The sequence below is a fragment of the Microcaecilia unicolor genome, chromosome 1 (genome assembly GCF_901765095.1).
Source record: "Microcaecilia unicolor chromosome 1, aMicUni1.1, whole genome shotgun sequence".
NCBI lineage: Eukaryota > Metazoa > Chordata > Amphibia > Gymnophiona > Siphonopidae > Microcaecilia > Microcaecilia unicolor.
This window is the reverse complement of record NC_044031.1, coordinates 516848071-516861129: the sequence shown is the minus strand read 5'-3', so window position 1 is coordinate 516861129 and position 13059 is coordinate 516848071. Positions and strand designations below refer to the sequence as shown.

The following is a 13059-nucleotide window of genomic DNA, read 5'->3' as shown; positions in this document are numbered from 1 at the left end:
ATGGAGTGTGGTGTGCCATGGGAAGGGGGAGAGTTGCAGCAAAGTGGGTGGAGTAGTCTGTTCCACGGTGGGGGGCTGTAGAAAAATGGATGAGGTAGAGGTCTATAAAAAGGTGGATAGGGTAGCCTGTGCCATAATGTGTGTATCATGGAGTGGAGGGCTAGAAAAAAAGTGGATGGGGGATGTGTACATCATGGGATTGGAGAGGGCTAGAAAAAGGTGGATGGAAATGGAGCGTGTGTGCTGTGGTAATGGGGCCAGAGAAAAATAAGGTGGGATTTGTGTAACCCTAGTAGCGCTTTAGAAATGTCAAGTAGTAGTAGTAGTAGAGGGGGAAGATGTCTTGGGGGTGGGTAGAACTGGGGTCTTGCTGGGAGTTAGGGGAAGAGTATAGGGAGGGGCGTGAAGGCTGAGGGATGGAGAGAGAGAGCATAGGGAGGGGAGTGAAGGCTGAGGGATGGATAGAGAAAGAGAGCATAGGGAGGGGAGTGAAGGCTGAGGGATGGAGAGAGAGAGAGCATAGGGAGGGGAGTGAAGGCTGAGAGATAGGGAGAGAGAACTCTAGCAGGCAGCGTGCTGCTAGAGGATAGAGAACAGTGAAGAAAAAGGGCATAGAAGAGAGGAAACAAAATCGGAGGTATGCTGCCATAGGAGAATACTCTGGAAAAGAAGTAGAGAAGGCTGGGGACTGACCGTAACAGGGGAAGGGATACAGGCTAAGAGAGAATTGGAGAAGGTGGAACCTAAGGAGAGAAACTTCTGTGTTGGTGGTGGTGGTTGGGGGGTAGGTAGAAGCCAGCCCTTTTAATGGAAGAATTCTGCACAAGACAATTACAGGTAGTGTGCTTATTTCCGATCTGACGAAGAAGGGCAACCTTCAAAAGCTAATCAAGAAATGTATTAAGTTATGTCCAATAAAAAAGGTATAATTTTATTTTCTTTTCCATGTTTTATTTTGTTTGATTTCTATTGATAACCTTTAAGGTAGTGTGCAGAGTTTTCAAATATGGTGCGCACAATTTTTGATGTTTTTTGCACAGAATTCCCCCAGGAGTAGATGAAATAAAAATATTTAAATATCAACATTTTTCTATAAATTACAAGAAGGTAGCATTTTCAGTAGAATGAAAAGTTCTAGGACAAGGGGTCATCATATAAATCTGAAGCGAAGAAAACTCAGGAGTGTTAATTTTTCTTGTTTCCTAACCTTTCATGTGTACATTTCCAAAAAATTGTTTACCTCGAAAAGAAAAAAAAAAGTTCTTCGTTTAGTCTCTATAAGATTACGGGCTTGCAGGAGATAGATATATAAGAAATTAAATAACAATCTTCCATTTGTCCCCAGATCAGTCCAGAGACTTGTGGGTTATGTCCCTCAGGTTTTGCTATAAGTGGTCAAGTGCAGCCAGCTTAACCTCAGTATTCTCTCTATATAGCAGGTGGAAGGTCATAGCTGTGCAGCTATGCTGTGATTTGGCTCCTATCCTGTTCCCTCGGGTGCTGTTGAGCCTTTTGTGGGGTTGAGGTGCCGTGTGGTGATTTATGGGGTATACCTGGTGGGGCCAGGTCCCTCCCCTCTTCCCCCCCCACCAGCCTCCCCGGTTCCCAGTTGAGGGGACACATGATTTGGGTCTGCCGTTTTCAGCTGCTCTCCTGCCTCTCTTAAGGTAAAAAAAAAAACACAGCGCTTTTGCGCTGTAGAGCAGACTCCATCCCTCAGCCTCTCAGTACCACGGCAGCGGGACTGCAGCTCACCATTACTTCGAGCATGACAGAAGTAGGAGTTCCGGGCACTTCCTTGGCATTTGCCGAGTCGGGGGTGGTTCCCCTCTCACTGGAGTTCATTCTGCTTATGCACAAGGCTTTTTTGTTGAAAGCAGCAGCAGAACCCTCAGCAGACGCCATGCTGTCTGACCAGCATAGCCCCTGGCCAGTCTTGCCTCAGAATCTCCCTAAGAGGCCGTGTTTAGAGCTCCCGGGGACTGAAGAGGATTTGTCTGGACCACTGGCATACCAAGGGCGGGGCAGTGGTGGCGATCCGCCATGGGTGCACGCTGCTGGGGGGGGGGGGGGGGGGGGGGGTGTAGAGAGCAGCCGCGCGCCTGTTGACTCCGCTGGCTCCCTCTGCCCTGGAACAGGTTACTTCCTGTTCCAGGGCAGAGGGAGCCAGCGGTGCCAACAGCCGCGTGGCTGCTCCCAGCAGCTAGGAATGCACCCGAGGGGGGGGGTGTCGTGCTGCACCCTGGGGGGGGGGGCGCCTCTGCACCTGGGGGGGTGCACAGTGGCGATCCGCCCTGGGTGGCAGCCAACCTAGGAACGCCACTGGTCTGGACCATCTGATTCTGACGAGGTCCGTTTGTCAGGGGACTCCCTGCAGGCTCCTTCGGAGGTGCTGGAGGAGGAGGAGCTTCCGCCGGGAGATGGGGATGACCCTATGGCATGATGAAAAAAACAGTATGGGCTGTTAATCCTAAACAGGTAATCTAATACTCCAGAGAACTGAAAAACAGCCAAACACAATCCAAAGGGTTGTGTGGAATGAATGTAAAGAAATGAGGAAAGTGGGAAATACCTTCAGAAATCAAGGTTTCTGCCAAGGTCTAATCAACAAGACACTATTATCTATAAAAGACTTTGTGCCCGTGATCTAGTTTCTTTCATGGGGTAAATATTCCCTACTCCACTCATTCAAAAATGCCCATATAGGAGCATCATGCAAAATTGCCCATAATAGAGCACAATTTTTAATACAAAAAAGCCCAAAATAGAGTACAAATATTAAAGATAACTGAGTAACAAAAATTGTTCAAGCTACAGCATTTGCCAAAAACAGCGAAGATGACACCAAAAAAGGAAAAAATAATAAAAATAAAAAAGGAAAATATAAAAAATAAATAAAAAATAAAACAAATAGAATCCAAAAATAAAATCAAAAACAGACAACACAAAAATAATGATAAAACTTTGAATTTATTAAGGTGACATGACTCAAAACTTTGAATTTATTAAGGTGATATACCTCGACACAGCTGTGTTTCGGCCCAACTGGCCTGCGTCAGGAGTCTAAATAAAACATAACAATTTAAAACATATCAATTTAAAACAACATTAATATACAATAAAAAAAAACAATTCAGCTACAACCATCAGTACACATCATTTTATAGATTCAATTTTGAAAATAGACAAAAAGAGAAAAGAGAAAAAAAAGAGAAAAAATGGAAAAAAGAAGAGGAAAGAATCAACAAAATTAAAAAATATATATTTTCCAATTCCTTTTGTATACATAATCTAAAATAAAAAAAATATATCTTGACTGTTATACACAAAAATAAAATAAACATGGTAAAATTACTTCTAGCTCAATTCATGTAACCTAATATACTTATAATGTTTGTCTAAAGTTACTTCTAACTAAATTCATATAAGCATAATATATGTATAATATACAAACATTCTCTCTACATATATTTTAAATTCTAAAGCTACCCCCCAAAATACTAACTACATTTCAAATATTCAATTTTTATAGACAATTATATATAGAGAATACTTTGAGTAGCCTATTACATAAATTGATGCAATTCTAAAATATATAACCACTTTAATCCACATAATATAAAATAAAACCAAAACATCTTCTAAATAGTTTTAATCTAACCAATATCTCTCTATATAAAAGGCAACAACAACGTTCTATGAAGCCTCCAGCCGGAAGTGTGAAGGGGGTGAGATATCCGGTTTCCCTATGAGTGTCTGCCCCGCCCTCTCTAACACAGTCAGTGAAGGAAAACAGCAGAGCACGAAATCAAATCGCTGGCTCTGTAACAGTGAAGGACTCAGAGGGGGGAGGGGAGAGAGGCCAGAGGGCAGAGACACACACACTCCCACATGCACACAGAAGAAAACATTGCTAGCCCCCGTTTCATTTGCATCAGAAACGGGGCTTTTTTACTAGTATAATAATATTAGGATGCTAGTTAATATATATATGGCTTTTTCTCACTAACTCTGAACCATATATATGATAAACCTGAAAACCTCAATTAACTTATATTTATGTGCAAAACCATGATTATAGATATTTATTAAAAATTAGAATAATTTTGTTGTTATCTGTTACACCATGTACATATTCTCTGGTTGTATCAATATTTAAGTGAAGAATGTTCTGTCAAACGATACCTAATTGCAATAACTCACCCTTTAAAAAGGCTGTGTGCACAATCTTGCAGCAATCTGTATGAAGGAGGAGAGATTTTGAAACCATGAAAGCTAACGTTATAAATCCTACGTCGGAATGTAACACAGCATATTATGGATTGTGCATCACGCGACGATTGAGTGCCATATTCTAAATTTGGAAGCATCACTGTGAAGTAACTTATAGATAGAGATCCAGCACAACATTCTTACAATATTACTGAAATACACAACTTGCATGGTGTGTGAAATAGAACCTGCACAGCTAAATGAATGTCTGTGTGAAAAGAGATCTTATAAGTCTCACTATTCACGAGGCTATCCAAATGTGTCATCTAAAAATATGAAACTGAACAATTTTCATTATGTTCTAAACCATTCTTATAAAGAAGCTTGAAAATAGAGATCTACTTAATCTGATTTTCGCTGTCATTAAAAGTTGCGTGATGTCTATAATAACGGCACGTACGCCGTGCAGAATATTATCACTTCTTACCGCTATGGAAAACTGTAACTGGAAAACCGTCAGACTAGAGTAGCTGTAAATCAGCCTCTCATTCACTGAAAATCACCCGTCATGATGTATAGATCTTATTTTATAGAGATACTCAATGTAATAAAAACGTCACCACTGACATAGTGTCCACATCTTTCAAAAAGATTTTTACCGCCAAAAGCAAACTGTAACAGTGCCACGTCATTTCCGGTGTGATTAAAGTCTTAATTGGCAACGTGTCTTAGGCTCAACCAATGTGTGTTAATTATTCAAATAAACTTAAGTATAGAAGTTAAATTTAAGTGAACCCTACCACATGTTGAAATTAGGCAATTGAATAGTTTTTTTAAAAAACTGATTAAAACCTTTCTCTTTAGTTAGAATTAAACAATCGTAATGAATATATATAAATAGCCTGATGAATATATACTGCCTCTAATAATAAACAATTGGAAATTACCACAAATCATGTCCATCTAATTTTATAATGAATAAATAAATGAATAATTAGTGGCAGTTGATGTTAAATAATGATGCGCAGGCTATCTCTAATGAAGAAAAAAGCTACAGCATGGCATGCATCAACTTAGCTTAATAAATGCTGGCTTTACAACCCCACAATTCAACTGTTGTTTTTCAACGGGGCCCGATTCGTTTCACCTATGACAGGGTTTCATCAGGAACCACTCAGTTGGATCATACTGACAGGGGTATCGGTCTCAAGCTGACTAAACTTCTCTTACAACCCCCAAACGGAGTTGCGCCAGCGCCTATCTTTTTCTCAATGTTTTGCATTGAAAATGTTCGCCGGAGTCGGCGGAAGTCCGCTCTCGCTCCCCCCCGCGCCGTCAACCTGGCTCCGCTTCTGGGGTCACAATAAAGTTGGAATGGCCTTCATAGCCACAGTTGCCCGTTGGCTTCAAGAGGCAATTGTTTCGGCTTATCTGCCAATGGGGAAGCCACCTCCTCTGCAGGTGCTTGCACACTCTATGAGGGCCCAAGCTACTTCCTTTGCGGAGTATCGTCTGGTTCCGTTGGAATATATTTGCAGAGCAGCTACTTGGGAGTCCGTGCATACATTTACCAAGCATTACCGGCTAGATGTCGCAGCACATCAGGGCGTGGTCTTCGGGGCGTCTGGTTTGGCCTCGGGGGCAGATCAGTCCCGCCCTACTTGAGGACTGCTTTGGTACATCCCACAAGTCTCTGGAATGATCTGGGGACACGATGGAAGGTAAAATTAGTTCTTACCTGATAATTTTCTTTCCATTAGTCCCATCAGATCAATCCAGAAGCCCTGCCCTGGGATTTGCTTTTCCTCTATTCTGCGGTTGTTTCAGTTCTTGTTTCTTGGTTCTTCTATTCAGGTTCCTTTGTTTGGTCTGTGGGACTTTCATTAAAAAAAAAAAAGCAACTTTCTACACGTCTGCAGCACTGGAGGGGAGATCTTCAGGGGCACGGGCCTTCAGGCCCCTGCAGTGGTATGCTATGCTCGGAGAGGCAGGAGAGTGTAGTATTTTTCAGTGGTGGATTCCTGGTTACTGCTTTGGTATCGTTCATACTGAGGTTAAGCTGACTGCACATGACCACTTATAGCAAACCTCGGAGTTCTGTCTATCTCCACCTGCTGGTTGAGGGACATAACCCACAAGTCTCTGGATTGATCTGATGGGACTAAAGGAAAGAAAATTGGTAAGAACTAATTTTACCATTGGTTTGTGCTCTCAAATTCCGAAAATAAATAAGAGCTTTCAACTGAAAGCATATTTCCTGTTTCTCAGGCATGGTATTTGCAAACCTAACTGTCTTCTGGGAGGGTGGCAGAAAATGGGAACAACCATCCAGCCAAGATGATAGGAGCCAGAACAGTGGCAGAATTCAAGCATGGATGGGATAGACACTAAAAAGAGCTAAGTGGCAAAAGACCAGAGATCAAATAAGACCTGTGAAATAGCTTCATTGCTTGCAGGGTAAAGGCGATATAGAAATTTGTGAAATAAATAAAAGTAGCCAGAGTGGCAGATACAAATAGACAGACTGATTGGACCTTATGGTCCTTTTTTAAAAAAATGTTTTCAACACCTTTCAGACTTCTGTGCTAATTGTATTTATTTTCAGGCAACCGTTGCTTCTGTGGAATTTATACTATCAGACTGCATATAGAATGGTTTACCATTGTTCTCTTGAATCTTACTGAGGAGCCAGTGGAATAAAGTGCACTAGGCTTTGCTCAGGGTTTAGTGCACAATTTAGAGGATGCACAGATGAAAAAGGGGTTTTGTGCACAGGTGCCAGCTCTGTGGGTGCTGAGCACCTCCCAATATTGACTAAATACCTTCATTTTGTCCAGAGAGGGGTAACTTGTGTTGTGCTTAGCAGCCCCAATCATTTTGAAAAGGCTGGGGACCATATATTAAATTGATTTTTGGAATAGGGAGATGGAATAGGAGCTTGCTTCATCCACTCCATGCATCGACCTGGCATTGTGGTACCTCCAGGAATGGTGCACAAAAAAAAAAGAAAAAGAAAGGTTCAGTACAATGCCAGGGCTTTAATGGCAAGTCTGAGGAGATAAGTACATAAGTACATAACTAATGCCACACTGGGAAAAGACCAAGGGTCCATCGAGCCCAGCATCCTGTCCATGACAGTGGCCAATCCAGGCCAAGGGCACCTGGCAAGCTTCTCAAACGTACAAACATTCTGTACATGTTATTCCTGGAATTGTGGAATTTTCCCAAGTCCATTTAGTAGTGGTTTATGGACTTGTCCTTTAGGAAACCGTCTAACCCCTTTTAAAACTCTGCCAAGCTAACCGCCTTCATCACGTTCTCCGGCAACGAATTCCAGAGTTTAATTATGCGTTGGGTGAAGAAAACTTTTCTCCGATTTGTTTTAAATTTACTACACTGTAGTTTCATGATGTACCAGGTTACCTTATTTTCAGCAGTAGCATTTGAAGGGTGTTGTGCAAAACCCTGATAAGTACATTTTAGAGACAAACTGAGATTTTTACAGATGTTTTTTTCATAGGGTTTTTCATTATTTATTTACTTACTTGTTTTTTTGCTGAAAAACCTGTCAAGTCCTCATATTGGCCACTGCAAAATTTTATTGGGTCTTTGACTTTGGGTAAAATCCTGCTAAATCCATGAGAAGCAGTCCCACAGGAAAATAAATAAAAAGACCACCAGGGATAATTTTGGAGAGTGGGAGATATGGGACACAGTGGGCTGTGTGTTTGTTTTCTAATGTCTCTCTTACAAGTCCTGCTTATGTGCTGACAAAGGGAGACTTACGTCTTTTTAAATTCTTTTCTTTTAAATTAACTTGTGTGCACACGTAGAGCTAGACCAACAATTATAGTCTCATAACATCTATATTAGCAGGATTTGTACAGGAGCAAAAAAAACAGTTTCTACATAAACATATGCATCCCCCCCCCCCCCCCCCCCCCACCGTCTCCCAGTTATGTATGAGTCTCACTACCTGTCAATGCAGCTTCACCAGTCAGTATTTTAAACAGGTACTGGTATTCAATTGTCTCTTTTTCATACCAGGTAAACAGGAGGTACATGTAAGTCAAGATTGTCTACCATTCTCTTAAACATCTGTTTCAATTACCCTCCCCCCACCCCCTACACTTAGGATCAGGTTATCAGACCCACTTCAATAATGAGGGAACATAATGATGCCATCGTCGGGGCCAACTAATTAAGTATTCTACTCCTTGTTCTGGGAGGCAAGGAATTTAAAATATTGTCCAGGTATTTTGAAAAACCACCCACTTAAGACTTCTCCCCCTGATATTCAGCCTGTGGCAGTCAGCGTTTCTTTAAATGCTTACTATCGCTGGCTGAATTAGCCCCCAGTATTCAGTGCGCACCATGTGTGGCATTTGAAATGGAGCCATGAGGGGTCTATGCTCCTGCCCCAAAGACCCCCGCTGGACTACTAGAGAGACAGGTAGGCCCAGAGGGCCTACCTAGATGAAATGAGGGGGTTCGTTTGGAGGGGAGGGACAGGAACAGGAACAAAGGGGGGGGGGGGGGATTGGATTTAAAAAAAAGTTGTGTGGGTGCCAGCCAGATATTCGGTGCCAGGACCCGCATACCTAAACAGTCTAATTTAGGACAACCTTTGAGCTGTTCTAAATTAGGCCACTTAGCTATGTGAGTGCTAGCACTGAATATTGCTGGCACCCACGTAACCCCGAGCTCCTCTCTAGTGCCACCCCTGACCTACCCACTCTTTGGTTGGCCATTCTGTGGGGATATTGAGTGGCACACTCCGGTTAAGTGCTACTGAATAATTCCCCACTTAGGTGGCAGGAAACAATTTAAGTAGGCAGGAGAGGCTCCTGCCTGCTTAAATCACTTTCAGTATTGACCCCCATGTCTTTAATCCAGTGGTTCCCAAACCTGGTCCTGGAGGCACCCTAGCCAGTCAGGTTTTCAGGATATCCACAGTGAATATTCATGAGAGAGATTTGCATGCACTGCCTTCACTGCATGCAGATCTCTGTCATGAATATTCATTGTGGATATCCTGAAAACCTGACTGGCTGGGGTGCCTCCTGGACCAGGTTTGGAAGCCACTGCTTTAACCAACACTTTCCTTTGGACATCATGTAGTTCTAGTTGTAAAATCTTGTTTTGTCACTTTCAGACAAATAAGTTCTCTACACTAAGTACTGACCAAAGATGCCATTCATACTTTACTGCATGCATTTGTCACTAGACCTAACACAAGTGGACAAATACCTGACAGAATACCTTTTGGGAAGTATGAACACCCCCTAAAATCAAAGGTCAGGAATCTTGGGATACTGCTAGACTCATCACTCACTCTGATCCCGCAAATTAAAACAACCTTTAAAATATTGTCTCTCTCACCTATGGCAGCTATGAAATCTTCTCTCCCTATATTGGAAAGACGAGTCTGTCCACAGTGGTCCATGGCATGATAACATCATGACTAGGCTATTGTAATGCCCTATACACTGGTCAAACCAAAAAGAGTTTGTATCAGCTCCAACTAATTCAGAATGCTGCAGCATGACTGATAGAAGGCTGAAAACAGCGTGACCACATCACACCCTTCCTGCAAAAAATACACTGGCTACCAGTATCTTACAGGGCTAAATTTAAAACTGATTTTCAAGGCCCTCAGACAAAATGAGCCAGAGTATTTAAAGAATAAGACCTCTAAGATCCTCTCAAGGATCATCACTGTCTGTCCCCTCATCAAAAGAAATTGTATGATGTGATACCCACCAGCGAACCTTCTCAGGAGCAACCCCCGCACTCTGGAATTTACTCCCAGAGGGGCTACGTATAACTTGAGACTACCTCTACTTCAGGAAGCAGATAAAAGCCTGGCTCTTTTCCCAAGCCTTTAATATGTAGGCTGACTGACTGTACACCCATTCTGCACCTGGACTAGCTTGCTACACACAGTGTAACTTAGACCAGTTTCTCATATCTTGATTAAATGTACGAAGAACTTGCCTTTCGTTTTAGCTACCCATTTATTTATCCCAACTGACTCCGTACCATACATCTTGTTCCCATCTATATATCTACATTTGGCCCCTCAGCTATATGGTAAGCTGTATTGTACAAAGTCATTAGTATCATAGCAATGTTATTTGAATATTCTAATTGTGCACTTATTAGATATTCCATCACTATTATGCTCGCATCGTATTATATCTCTTGTTGTTTGAATTTCAGTGCTGTTAAATACAGTGGGGGAAATAAGTATTTGATCCCTTGCTGATTTTGTAAGTTTGCCCACTGACAAAGACATGAGCAGCCCATAATTGAAGGGTAGGTTATTGGTAACAGTGAGAGATAGCACATCACAAATTAAATCCGGAAAATCACATTGTGGAAAGTATATGAATTTATTTGCATTCTGCAGAGGGAAATAAGTATTTTTTCCCCCACCAACCAGTAAGAGATCTGGCCCCTACAGACCAGGTAGATGCTCCAAATCAACTCGTTACCTGCATGACAGACAGCTGTCGGCAATGGTCACCTGTATGAAAGACACCTGTCCACAGACTCAGTGAATCAGTCAGACTCTAACCTCTACAAAATGGCCAAGAGCAAGGAGCTGTCTAAGGATGTCAGGGACAAGATCATACACCTGCACAAGGCTGGAATGGGCTACAAAACCATCAGTAAGACGCTGGGCGAGAAGGAGACAACTGTTGGTGCCATAGTAAGAAAATGGAAGAAGTACAAAATGACTGTCAATCGACAAAGATCTGGGGCTCCACGCAAAATCTCACCTCGTGGGGTATCCTTGATCATGAGGAAGGTTAGAAATCAGCCTACAACTACAAGGGGGGAACTTGTCAATGATCTCAAGGCAGCTGGGACCACTGTCACCACGAAAACCATTGGTAACACATTACGACATAACGGATTGCAATCCTGCAGTGCCCGCAAGGTCCCCCTGCTCCGGAAGGCACATGTGACGGCCCGTCTGAAGTTTGCCAGTGAACACCTGGATGATGCCGAGAGTGATTGGGAGAAGGTGCTGTGGTCAGATGAGACAAAAATTGAGCTCTTTGGCATGAACTCAACTCGCCGTGTTTGGAGGAAGAGAAATGCTGCCTATGACCCAAAGAACACCGTCCCCACTGTCAAGCATGGAGGTGGAAATGTTATGTTTTGGGGGTGTTTCTCTGCTAAGGGCACAGGACTACTTCACCGCATCAATGGGAGAATGGATGGGGCCATGTACCGTACAATTCTGAGTGACAACCTCCTTCCCTCCGCCAGGGCCTTAAAAATGGGTCGTGGCTGGGTCTTCCAGCACGACAATGACCCAAAACATACAGCCAAGGCAACAAAGGAGTGGCTCAGGAAGAAGCACATTAGGGTCATGGAGTGGCCTAGCCAGTCACCAGACCTTAATCCCATTGAAAACTTATGGAGGGAGCTGAAGCTGCGAGTTGCCAAGCGACAGCCCAGAACTCTTAATGATTTAGAGATGATCTGCAAAGAGGAGTGGACCAAAATTCCTCCTGACATGTGTGCAAACCTCATCATCAACTACAGAAGACGTCTGACCGCTGTGCTTGCCAACAAGGGTTTTGCCACCAAGTATTAGGTCTTGTTTGCCAGAGGGATTAAATACTTATTTCCCTCTGCAGAATGCAAATAAATTCATATACTTTCCACAATGTGATTTTCCGGATTTAATTTGTGATGTGCTATCTCTCACTGTTACCAATAACCTACCCTTCAATTATGGGCTGCTCATGTCTTTGTCAGTGGGCAAACTTACAAAATCAGCAAGGGATCAAATACTTATTTCCCCCACTGTATATATATTTTTGATCCTGTTTCATGGTAGTCTTATTTATTAGGTTTCAATTTGCTGTTTTGAAGTTTCCTCTTTCATTGTATTTATGTTTATACTTGTACATTTTACTATTGTTATGCTGTTAACAAAATTGTAAGTTTGATGTTAAACTGTTCCTACTGTACACCACCTTGTGTGAACCTCTTCATAAAGGCAGTTAATAAATCCCAGTAAATAAATAGTCGCTTTGACTATTGTAAGTCTTTATTGCATTCAGGTTTTGAGGAAGATGAGTGTTCTATGTCATTCAGCTTTTCCATCGAGAAGAGCTCTCTTGTCTAATTGATGGTCATGGTAGCTCTGGGGATGTTCAAGGCCCCCACTGTGGATTCAGCGAAAGGGGGCCCCCCTACTAGTAGGCTTCATAGGTCCCCCAGAGCATTTTCCTTTTCACATGGCCTTCACTTGCATGATGTTGGTGGAATGGGAGTTGCCTGATGAGGCTCTTAAGGGCGCTAGGGCCCTGGAGCATTTGTATGCCTTTGCCTTTGAGGTTGTGGAGAGGTGTACTGGGTGTATGCTAAGGTGGACGCGCTGGTTACAGTGGTCACCTAGAATACGGCTGTCTTGGTACAGTGAGGCTGGGTTTTCCGCGACCTTCATGAGAAGTGGGTGGGGCAGCAGTTTTGGCTCACCACCTCCTTCGGAGTGTCTGGCATGCAGGCCGCCATCTGCGGTGGGTATGTGGCCAGGGCCATGCTGCATTGGTTGCAGCAGCTGTTAGAATGTGCCTGAGTGGCCTAGTGGTTAGGGTGGTGGACTCTGGTCCTGGGGAACTGGGGAATTGAGTTCAATTCCCACTTCAGGCACAGGCAGCTCCTTGTGACTCTGGGTAAGTCACTTAACCCTCCATTGTCCCAGGTACAAATAAGTACCTGTATGTGTAAGCCGCATTGAGCCTGCCATGAGTGGGAAAGCGCGGGGTACAAATGTAACAAAAAAAAGAATGTCTGAAAGTTTCCCATCTTGAGTTTGGCATG

General features: G+C 43.0%; 1 protein-coding gene and 1 pseudogene across 1 annotated transcript in view; both read left to right on the top strand.

The window, feature by feature from the left end:
• Positions 1 to 13059, top strand: part of C1H8orf89 (chromosome 1 C8orf89 homolog) — a 116617-nt gene that overhangs the window by 37285 nt on the left and 66273 nt on the right. The window lies entirely within an intron of this gene.
• Positions 7060 to 7213, top strand: LOC115460791 (annotated as a pseudogene).